Genomic DNA, 12104 nt, shown 5'->3' with positions numbered 1-12104 from the left:
CTTGCCATTTTTCTTGTGCTATGTGATATGCTACCTCAAGCATTTCATAGCATAAACATATCAGCTTAGATGCATTGCTTGTCTTGCTGATCTCCTTATCTGAATCCGAAACTGAGCACTTGAGCAATCCTGCCCTCTGGAGAATTAACTTTGGTCTGCACTTGCCTTTTCAGTTGTAGCCTTGCTGTATGCAGATCTTTGTCAGTTGGTACAGCGCCTGATTGACTGGCTTGTTGTTGAGCTGCCTCCCAACTAGCCAGATGGACAAAGGCCAGAGTAAGTTAGAAGAGGTTGTGGGATGAGGGATGGAATACGAGAAGGATATTTATGTAAGGATATAATTCAAAGGAGTGACAACTGCTTTAAAAATGACCGATAGTGCCTTGAGATCAACTTATTTTTGTTTCTGCTGACTCTGGTCAGGTGCCTATAATAGAGTATAAGGTATGCATGTGAGAATACTGCAGAAACATGAATGTGATGCTTAGAGTATGTATGAAGATGTACCTTCTAAATATTCGATTTCAAATCTGTTTGAGAGTGATTAATAGGTTTTGGTTGATTGTTATATGGCCTAATGTTAAGTAGTTTTGAATACAGGAAGGGGGATTTGACGATTTGAGGAGATTCATTCTCTTCAAACATTTCACTTGTCTTGACTTTGATCACTGCCTCTTCCTGTTACTGCTTATCTTTATCCATGAGGTCTCAAAGACTGCAGTAGAAACACCATACACTCCATTAATTTCTTTTAAGGGCCTCTGGAATGATTTCCATTACCCACAGAGAACAAACAGCCAACAGGTTCATTGTGCATGCATGGAATATACTGTAGAAATATGATCAATGAACTTGAGAGCTATAGATGTAGTTGCACCAAATTAACACTGGAGGGAGGCAAATTGAAAGAAAAGAAATTTGTCCCTCCTGTACTCCGATGTATCATTTTGTTTATAGTTCACATTGTCAATTTGTGTTTGATATCTTCTCTGGAATGTAGCTTACACATATTAAGCTGGGTCACTCTTGGAGGTGTACATGGGTGGTGATGTGACATGAACAAGGGAAGTGGCTTACGGTAAAAACGCAAATGTTGGAGGAACACAGCAGGTCTTGCAGGATCCATAGGAGGTAATGATGTATGGCTGATGTTTTGGGCCTGACTTCCCCCCTCAAGGTGTGAACAAAAAGCATAGGCATCTGTTTTAAAAGAATAATTAAAAGGGAAGCATGGCAGGGGGAAAAGTTTAGGCTAATAGACAATAGGATTTAATTTGATATACTGTGAGTATTAGGGGAGGGGGTTTGGAGGGAAAAGGGAAGAAAGTGAGACAAGTAAAGGAAAGGAGGAGTGGGTGAACAGTCTATGTTAATGCTATTCCGTAGGGGGATGCCCAGACGAAATATGAGGTGTAGTTCCTCCAATTTGTGAGGATCTCAGTCTGCCAATGCATGAGACCTTGGACAGGCATTTCAGCAAGGGAATGGAGTGGGGGATTGAAGTGAGTGGCCACTGGGAGATCCTTGCTACTGCAGCGGACAGAACTGAGGTGCTCAATGAAGTGATCTCTCAGTCTGTGTCCAGACCACAACGAAAGCACTGAATGCAGAAAATGAAAGTAGAAGCGGTTTACAGACCTTGCGCTCTGCCACAGAGATCATTCAATACAATAATTTTCATTTTGTCTTCAATATGAAGCCTACAACACTTAAGTCCAATACTTCAATGGAATTTTCAGATTGAAAATATATTAAAATGTATCACTGTAACTTTCCAATCCATTCTGTACTCACCCTGAAAATGAGTTATCTTGATATTGTGGAAAATTCTCAAAGAAATTATTAACTCCACAACAGTAATATTTCACGTGGTCACATGGAAATAAAATACATATTAGCATTACTCTGAATGCCTGTTAAATTCAATAATATCACTGACCCACCTCGAGAACAACACCTCATGCTAGGCTGCTGATCATTGACTTCAGCTCAGTGTTTAATGATTGTACCTAGAGGCTAGTCAAGAAGCAGTGTTTGCTAGAACTCAACACTCCCCTTGATAACTGGAATCTGCACTTCCTAATGGAAAGACTGCAGTCTGTCTGAGTTTCGCAGCAGAATGTTGAGCACCATCTCATTGAGCACTGGCTAGGCTCAGGCCTGATGCTCAGCCTGCTCTTATTCATGCTTCTGACCCATGAATGCAGTGTTAAATCCAACTCTAACAGAGTCATCAAGTTTGCAGATGACGTGACATTAGATGGCTCATTGGCAACAGCAATGAGTTGCACTGCAGAGAAGAAGTGAAACAACTTGTGAAATGGTGTGAGAATAACAACTAGGGTCTTGCAGGAGATTTGCTCTTCTCTCGATCTTTATGGTTGAGTGGTATGGTAAGAATAGGATCTTTATGACGAAATACCAGTCAAAACTCTCTACAATAAAGGTTTAATTCTTAATTTACCTCATTACAGTAATTTCTTAATTTGTGCATGATTCTATTTTAATTAGATTATATCTAGTAATTTGTGGTTATTCCCACATGCAGACTATAAATTGAACATTTTTTATGGGTTTATTATGGTGTTTGGATTCAGTATACCAGTAAGCTGTTGTTTTTAGAGCAAATGCGAAGCAAGTTTTAAAAAAATGAATGCTTGAATCAAAATATTGCACAGGCGTGGTTTACTAGCCGCTTGTAGTGATGTTAAACACAAAAGATGTGTGCCTTTTTATTAGCTTAATGCTATACTGTTACGGGATACGTTAAAATAGTTATGGGTAAAATGTCCCTTTAAAAGAGATTGTGGGAGTTTAGCGTAGGTTGTACTTCACAAACAGTCTTTTCTTTTTTTCTTTGGCTTGGCTTCGCGGACGAAGATTTATGGAGGGGGTAAAAAGTCCACGTCAGCTGCAGGCTCGTTTGTGGCTGACCAGTCCGATGCGGGACAGGCAGACACGATTGCAGCGGTTGCAAGGGAAAATTGGTTGGTTGGGGTTGGGTGTTGGGTTTTTCCTCCTTTGCCTTTTGTCAGTGAGGTGGGCTCTGCGGTCTTCTTCAAAGGAGGCTGCTGCCCGCCAAACTGTGAGGCGCCAAGATGCACGGTTTGAGGCGATATCAGCCCACTGGCGGTGGTCAATGTGGCAGGCACCAAGAGATTTCTTTAGGCAGTCCTTGTACCTTTTCTTTGGTGCACCTCTGTCACGGTGGCCAGTGGAGAGCTCGCCATATAACAGGATCTTGGGAAGGCGATGGTCCTCCATTCTGGAGACGTGACCCACCCAGCGCAGCTGGATCTTCAGCAGCGTGGACTCGAACAGTAATACTTTACAAAAGACATCTCATTTAAAATGCAAGAGCTTTGCTGAAAATAAATATTGAGCCTCTGATTTACTTTGCAGAAGCAATGAAGAATGCTAATCTATTGTGTGTGGCCAATGAAGTCCAGGCTCAGAGATACTGATAAGATCTTTAAACTATTGGGTTTGGAGCTCTGGAAGAGGTCATGTGGTTTTTACAAGCAGAGAGAATAAACAAACAGGTGATTTCTTTTTTGGAGAGAGAGAATTTGGTTCTACAGTAGCATTTGAGGCTGCAAAATGGCAAGCTGGTAGGTGTGTTGAAAAACCACATTTTGAAGATGGGTTGTGAGTTCTGAGTTCAGCCTGTTCAAAACCATTGTAGTCCTTACAAGAGGAAATGGTTGGCTAGAGTGTTTATCTCAAAATAAGGGAAACAAGAGGAACTCTGAGGTGACCTAGAAGAAGAGGTTATCATTTGGAAAACCCATGATGTGCCGGTGACTGATCAGAGGAAATCAGTTTGGATGTGTCCAATGAGCAACAAGTATCTCTCTGAAGCCAACAAGAACTTTCCTGAGCAGTAGCCATTTAATTATAAGCACCAGAGCCTGGCAATGATTCATAAATGTTAAATTCTGTGCACAGTGGGAATCGCCTGATACTGGTGAACATGGAGAAGTGAAAAGTGAATGATTGGACATTTAAACAGAACTTTCCTGAACATGTACACATTGTATACACGTATGCTTAGAATTAGAAGGGGGTTAAATTAGGTTAAGTTAATAGCAGTAAGAAAGTTGGATTCTGTTATTATGTTTAAAGAAAATTAAAACCAACTTTTGGTTAAATAATAATTGTCTTGGTGAATTTCTATTGCTGCTGGGTTTTGGAGTCCTCTGGGCTTGTAACAACCATGCCTTTCCAACTTCAGGATTTTCATAAGGATTAATAAAATAGGCAATGCACAACACAGCATTCCCATCCCTTGGTTTAAAACCCCACTTTGTCCTTCCATCCCTTATCCTCCTTTCACTATATTTTGTTTGATTACAGTGTTATGCAGTGTCTTGGAATAGTGTTTTCTCATTACTCAAATTGATGTACTTGTAATAATCTTGATTTTTTGTTCCTATTTCATTTTTCTCAGAAAGATTTTTGATTCCAAAAATCAGGACTTATGAGGAGCGATTGAGTTCAGTTGCCTGGGACGATTAGATGGAAGGATGAGGGAGATCTATGAAGTTATGAATGCGAGGAATTGACCAGATGGGAGGGATATTGTTTCTACTGATAGGGGAGACTCAAACTAGGGAAAATGATCTTCAGATTGGGGAGAGGTGAAAAGAAATGGAAATGAGGAGGAAGTTCTACCACAGAGTAGTAAATCTGTAGGATGCCCTTCTAAACAAAACAACAGTGAAAGCACAGACTTTTGAATAATGAATTGGGGATTATGGGGAACTGCCAGGTAAGTGAAACAGAGTCCATTGCCAGATCAGCTGTGATTTTATTGAATGTCGGAGCTGGCTCAGTGGGATAGATGGCCAACTACTTTTTATTATTTCTTATGTTCTTTTGTTCTCACAAACATCTTTCACAGAATGATCTCCAAGTAAATAGGTCCATGACCAGTGAAGTGCCTCACAGTTTACTTTTTGTAAAGCACATAAATGATTCAAACAAGGATGTTTGTGACAAGGTGAGTAAGTTTCCTGATGACATGAAAATGTGTATTGGTGGAAAGTGATAAAGGTTACTTGGGTTTACAATAGTGTCAAGAACACATGGTGAACAGTTAAAGAATGGCAGAAGAAGTTCTCTGAATCATGTGAGATGCTGCATTTGGATAAATCAGGCGAGGGCTGGAGATGCTCTGTTAATGGCATTGCCCCATAAAATGTTAAGGAACCGAGCAAACTGGGGAGGGAAGTTGCAAGTACATAGCCATTTAAAATTGGCAGCACAGGTAAACAAAGTAGTGAAGAGAGAATTCAAGGCTCTTGCCTTCATCATTTGGTCAATTGAATATGGGTGTTGGAACATCATGTTGAAGTTATTCAAGATGTTGGTGAGGCCACGCTTAGAATATTGTGATTATTTTTAGTTGGCCAGCAATAGAAAATATATTATAAAATTGGGAATAGAAGAGGCTTAAGAAGATGTTGCCAAGTATAGGGAAGTTAAGTTACCATCAGAGACAGGAGGTAGAGAGGGGAACTTATAAAGGGTCATAGACATGGTGGATAGTGATAATCTGTGTCCAAGAATAAGACAATCTAAGGCAATGGCATAGCTGTGTTTAATAGGATGGGGGGGGAGGGTGGGTTGGGGACCTAGACGTGACATGGGCTGCCTGACATATTGGGAGAGACAGTTACATTAAACACTTGGATAAGCACATGGATGCAAGGAAATTGTAGAGGGGTACAGGTCTAATGCAGGTATGGGTTTAAAGCAGGATGGCACATCAATAAGCTAGGCATGTGGGTGAGTTTCTCTGCAGTAAGAGTGATTCTATAAATAATAGTGCCAAATCTCAGTCAATGTTTCTAATGTTGTTGGACTTTTAGCTCCATCCTCTTGGAAATGAATGTTAATGGTGTTTTTTTAAACAAATATTTGTTGTCATCGTTGTCTTCCAAGTAACTTGATACTTGTTGACTTGTTAAAGCCTCTCTGTTTACTATAAGAGATGAGTCCATAAGATCAAACTTTCTGATGGAAGCTGCTTTTCTTTTCTAAAAATCCAGTTCAAGTCTAAAGCTGTTGAGAAATTAACTGTCTATTCTGAATGGTAGCTTTATTCCCTACCACGTCTTAAAAGGATTTTAGGAGACCAACTTTAAGTTCTGGAGTTTACGCGCAGACAACTTTGCGTGTAAATGTCCTATTGAGTCAGACAGCATGGTGAAGACAGGAGGAAAACTTGAGGTAGACATCCCTCGAAGTGACTTTGCAGTGGACCAGCAAAATGGAGATAAACAAGAAGACTAAAGATTCTTGAAAATGAGCAGCACACAAAATGCTGGAGCAATTCAATGGGTCACAAACATGGAGCTGTGATGGTGAAAAAGATTTCAAAACAAAAGCAGGATCAAGGGAATGTTGGAAATTTGAGTGGAGAAATAGCAAATGGAGTTCAATCTGGGCAAGTATGAAATTCATTATGAGAATTAAACTGCAAGAAGAAATTATACAGTAAATATTAGGGGCCTTGAGGGCAATTGATGTATTAATAGTGGGGGCTTTGGTGCCTTAGTAGTGGGGGCCTTGGGGGATATTGAGGTGTAATTCCATGGCTCCTTGAAAGTGGATTAGTAAACAAGCCGTATGGCATGTTTGTCTTCATCGGTAAAGACATTGAGTATAAAAGCTGGGAAGTTGCATGTTCTGGTTGCTCACTATAGGAAGTTTGTGGGGTCTTTGGCTAGGGGGGAGAACAGGTTCACCAGGATGTTGCCTAAATTGGAGCGTATTAGCTACAAGAAATTGGATAAACTTGGACTGTTTTCTCTGGTGCATTGGAAGCTGAAGGGTGATCTGTTAAAAAGGATATAAAATTATGGGAGGAATTCCATGAAAGCTCAGACTAAAGCATTTCAGAATTTTGACCCAGCACTGAAAAAGTTAGAATGATGTATTTTAAGTCACAAAGCTTTAAACTTTGAGGGGAGATTGCAAGCATTTCCGTGGCATTCAGCTCTACCTCACCACCATCTCAACAGTTTGCTTCCTCTAATTATTTTTCCTCCATTCCAAGAGCACAAATTTCCTGAAGTATTTATTGACAAGGCTTGTCCTGACAGGGAGACTGACCCCCCCACCAACCCCTTCGCAACTGGACACGGTGACATTTTGTCATGGAAATCTCAGGCGGGGTCAAAATAAAGAAAAAAAAAGAAAAAAAGAAAATAAAAAAAAAAGACAAGGCTTGTCTTTGTCCATCTTTATTGTAAGGATTGGGATTGGAGGAACTTAAATAATCGACTACTACCATGGTGCATTTTTTATGGAAGGAAGTAAAATTTAAGTTGGAGGATGGAATGGCAAACACACTTTATTATAGACCCTGTTGAGCTTCCTGAGTATTGTTGGAACTCTGACTTCAGAGCAGAATTAGTCCATTCAGCCCATTGAGTCTTTTTCATCATTCAAATCATGGTTGATCTATTTTTCCTTTCAATCCCATTCTCTTGCCTTCTCCCCATAACATTTAATATCCTTACTAATCAAGAACTTAATCAACCTTTGCTTTAAATATACCCAATGATTTGGCCTCCACAGCCATCTGTGGCAACAAATTCCATAGATTCACAACCCTCTGACTGAAGAAATGTTTCCTTATCACTGTTCTAAAGGGACATCCTTTTATTCTGAGGCTGTGCTCTCTGATCCCGCATACTCTTGCTACTGGAAACATTCTCCATGTCCACTCTATTTAGCACTTCCAATATCTCAGAATATTTTGAAATCCTCCTCTCATCCTTCTAAACTCTCAATTTAGGAAATTAAAAATGTGAGCAGGAGTAGGCCATGACTCTTAATTTTACTCTACCATTGAATGAAATCATAATTAACCATCTATCCCTGTTCCCTATTCCCCTATAAATTAAATATCTTCAATATCAAAGTAGAAAGATTTTAATAATTCAACCATTCTCTGGCATTCAAAATTCCAAAAAATCATTTGTCTTAGTTTTAAAAGAATAACCTGATAATTTTCTTCAAACAATATACACAATTTCCTGATTGCCCCCTAGAAAAAAATTCCTTTTGTCTGAACCTTGTGCTTTATATTTCTCATTCCATTAAGTAGAATTCCAGCCTGCTTAACCATTTTCACACCGCAGTCAAACAGTGACCCTACTTGGATCTGGTGAAATTCCCAGGAATGCAGGACCTCCCAGGCCTTTCACACCACAGTCCAAATTCCGGGGAATTTGCCCTTTCTGGTAATTTAAGGGGAGTCCCACCCCCAATCAATGACACATTACGCACACAGGTGTAAGAATAAGACCCTGTCCATTCGTTGCCTGCCCACTCATTCCCTCTCTCAGCCCCACCCCCCACCCTTGACAATTTGGGACCGCTTCAGCACGTTGCGACGGCGGCACAATATGGTATGAATGGCCGACTTCATTTCCCATAATCCTCACACAGCTGAAACCACTCTAGGGAATACAGTGGTTCTGGCTGTGTGAGAGATTATGGTTAACGAGGACCGCCATTCATCCCGCATTTTGCTGCCGATGCTGTTGTCAGGAGGTATGAATCTTTTCATTTTAATCACCTAGGTGACACAGCATGCAAGTATTGACATCATGAGGCTTTCTCTGCTTGGCCATTTGCCTTTTCACAGCACAATGAGAGAGTGGTCCGGGAAATTTTTCCCAGGTCCAGGCCCTACCTACGAGGTAGGCCTGTTACCTGTTTAAAATTCCCAGGCCAACCTTTTCACACTGCAGGTTAATGGGAGGGTTGCTGGGAAAATTTCCCGGGAATCTTCATTTTACATTGCGGTGTGAAAAGGCCTAATGATTCTTCATAAGGCAAACTTTTCAATACAAGATTTAAATGAATAAACCTTCCCTGAATTATCTCCTAGCTCATATAACTGTTCCTAAACAAGGAGAGCAAAATTGCACAGTGCTCCATGTCTGGTCTCACCAGCGCCCTGTACTGTTGTAAAGGGGCTTTCTGACCTGTATATTCCATTTCCTTTGCGATGAAAGCAAACATTACATTTGCTTTTTGCTCTATTCTTTGCTAACTTTGTGATTCATTTGCATTCTGCAATCTCGCGCTAGTTTTCTGTTTCAATTTTTCCTACCAAAGTATAATATCTCCTCACTAATACTTCATCTGCTCAATATTCATGCACTTGCTTAAATTATCTATTTCTCTATGTAGGCATGGCCCTCTCATCTTTCACATCTATTTATGAATCTTCAGTAAATTTGACTGCAATATACTTGGATGCTTCATCTGCATCGTGGGGCCAATCCAGTATTATCATAATTATCGCTATATGGAAGAATAAAGCAAGATTTGAAAATATGGACAAACATCATGAAATGCTGATCAGTCCCCAAAGTTCTAGAGGCTCTCCTGCATCCGTAGATCCAGGCTTTCTCTGCTGTTTGTACCGTTTAACTCACTAAGCTTTGCTATTTTTTTTCCACAAGTCATCTTCCTGTGGGAGAATCTAGAAGTGGGTTTAAAAATCAAGGCTAATTGAAATTGATCCTTTCAATGACTTCTTGAGAAGCAAGGAGGTGATTATTACAGCAATTAAAAGTAACCACCAAAGTGAAGCAGAGGTTGAGTATCCTTAGGCTTGCAGGGCAATAATAATTATGTGAATGTGCATATTCAGTAATTTATCATTTTGAAAAATTTCATTAATTTATTCTTCTAATGGCTGACATATTTCATGACAGCAGTTGCTAATTAAGTACAACAAAATGGAATATTTTAAATTTAAATTTAGACATACAGAACAATAACAGGCCCTTTCGGCCCTTGAGCCCGTCCGGCCCAATTACACCCAATTAACCTCCAACCCCTGTATGTTTTGATGAGTGGGAGGAAACTGACACAGACACAGGGAGAACATATAAACTCCTTGCAGACAGTGCCAGATTCAACACCCAGTCATTGGCACTGAAACAACGTTGAGCTAACCAATGTGCTAACTGTGCCACCCTAACACGATGACTTGATCAACTAAAATGTAGCTGCATTATTACATTGAAGATTCAGAATCCCAGGAATGGATTGAATAAGTGAATGGAGGGGCTGCACAACACAATAAAAAGTTCAGCTATAATGTTGTTCTTTATCATTCTGTAGTACATTAACTCCAATCTGCATTCTCTTGTATCTCCTTCATGTTTTTATTTAGCTTCCCACAAAAAGTATCTCTGATATACGCTACAACACTCCATGTGGTAACAAACGCAAAATTCCAGTCAATGTTTGATCAAAGAGATTTCTTCATATTTTACTGGATTTATTACTGGTTACCATATACTGACCCCACAATTCAGAACATTTTCATACCTTGTATACGTTTTTATAATGAGGTAGTTCCTCAGGCAGAGTGTTGACTTGCTGCCTTCACTCAAGGTAAATAATTTTCAGGACAATGTCATTGGCTGGTGGTGGAGAAGCCTTCAAGAAGGCTTCTAGCTCTTTGAGTTTCTCCACCTTGAGAAACAGGAGCAGAATGCAAGAACCCAAGTGGCCACAGAGCTCTGGTTGCTGCTATGTCTGTGAATGCATAAAGTAAAAGAGATGGCATAGTGTACAATATTGCATAAATTAGAAGGCAGCCAGAGGATTGGTAGCTTTTAAAACCCAACAGAAAGCAACAAAAAGAAATAAGGGAAGAAGAGATGAAGCGTGAAAGTAGTTGAGCCAATAAAATGAAAGCGGGCACCAAAATATTTTTCAGATATATAAAGAGTAAAAGAGAAGCAAGAGTAGACATCAGACTGCTGCAAAATGATGCTGGAGAAGTGGTAATAGGGAGCAAAGAACTAATGCAGGGGTGTCAAACTCAAATTCACAGAGGGCCAAAATTAAAAACTTGGACTAAGTCGTGGGCCAAACTAAATATTTATTGAAAATTTTCAACAACATCTGCATGTTTTCTCTTCTTTCAAAATATGTAATGTTAAACTTTTCCTTATTAAAATAAATGTTTAATAATAGTTTTGGTTAAACTCTTTCCAGAAGAAGCATTAACAAATGAGAAATAAAATATTCAATAAATAATATTAAGGAGCCTTTAAGCTCCTTTTAAATGTATTTTTTTTCACAAGCCAACAAGTCAAAAAAATAACAAATTGCTTCAGTGAAAATCCAATCTTTCAACTATGAACAGTCCAAAGTTAACCAAAGAAAATATTAATCCAAGCTTAGCTTGCTACACTGTGATTTACTTTGATGCACCTGGGTCTAAACCAGATACTTGGCATTTCTTCTTAGATGCAAGTTCATCAAAGTCTGGGGTCAGAGTTTGCCTCCCACCTGTCTTGAAAGGTCCTGTTTTCTGTCTTTCGTTTGGCCATTTTTCGTAAGGGGTTTATTACGTGTGAGTTGGGTGACAGGTCACAGATGCTAATGAAAGTAAAGAGAGGAGGTGGGGTCGATTAGCGGGCTGACAGGCCGGCGCCAACGCATTTGCAAAGCATTCTGGGATTTGTAGTATTAGCTGTGCATGCGCTATACTGGCGCGGTGGCCAGCGGGCCAGCTCTAATGCATATTTGATATGATCTTGCGGGCCAAATATAATTATATCACGGGCCAAATTTGGCCCCCGGGTCTGAGTTTGACATGTGTGAACTAATGGATAAATTAAATGGGTATTTTGCATCAACCTTCATTATTGGAAGACACCAGTAATGTTCAAGAAATTTAAGAGAGGGGCAGAAGTGAGTGTAGTTGCTGTTAGTAAGGAGAGGGTGATTGAGAAGCTGAGGTTGTATAGGTCACCAAGACAGAAGGACCACACCCAGAGTTCTGATAGAGGTAGCGGAAAAGATTGTGGATGCATTAATACAAATATCAATTCTAGAATCCATAATCATGGAAAAGGTTCAGAGTATTTGAAAGCACAAAATAAAATAAGCTGAAATCAGCATGGTTTCCTTCAGGGGAGATCTTGTCTGATAAATCTGTTGGAATTCATAGACCAAGGAGAGAGAGTGGATGTTGTTTACTTGGATTTTCAGAAGGCATTTGACAATGTGTCTCCTGAGGCTGCTAAATAAGATAGGAGCCCCTGGTATTACGG

The sequence above is a fragment of the Narcine bancroftii genome, chromosome 2 (genome assembly GCF_036971445.1).
Source record: "Narcine bancroftii isolate sNarBan1 chromosome 2, sNarBan1.hap1, whole genome shotgun sequence".
NCBI classification, from domain to species: domain Eukaryota; kingdom Metazoa; phylum Chordata; class Chondrichthyes; order Torpediniformes; family Narcinidae; genus Narcine; species Narcine bancroftii.
This window is presented reverse-complemented; position numbering follows the sequence as displayed.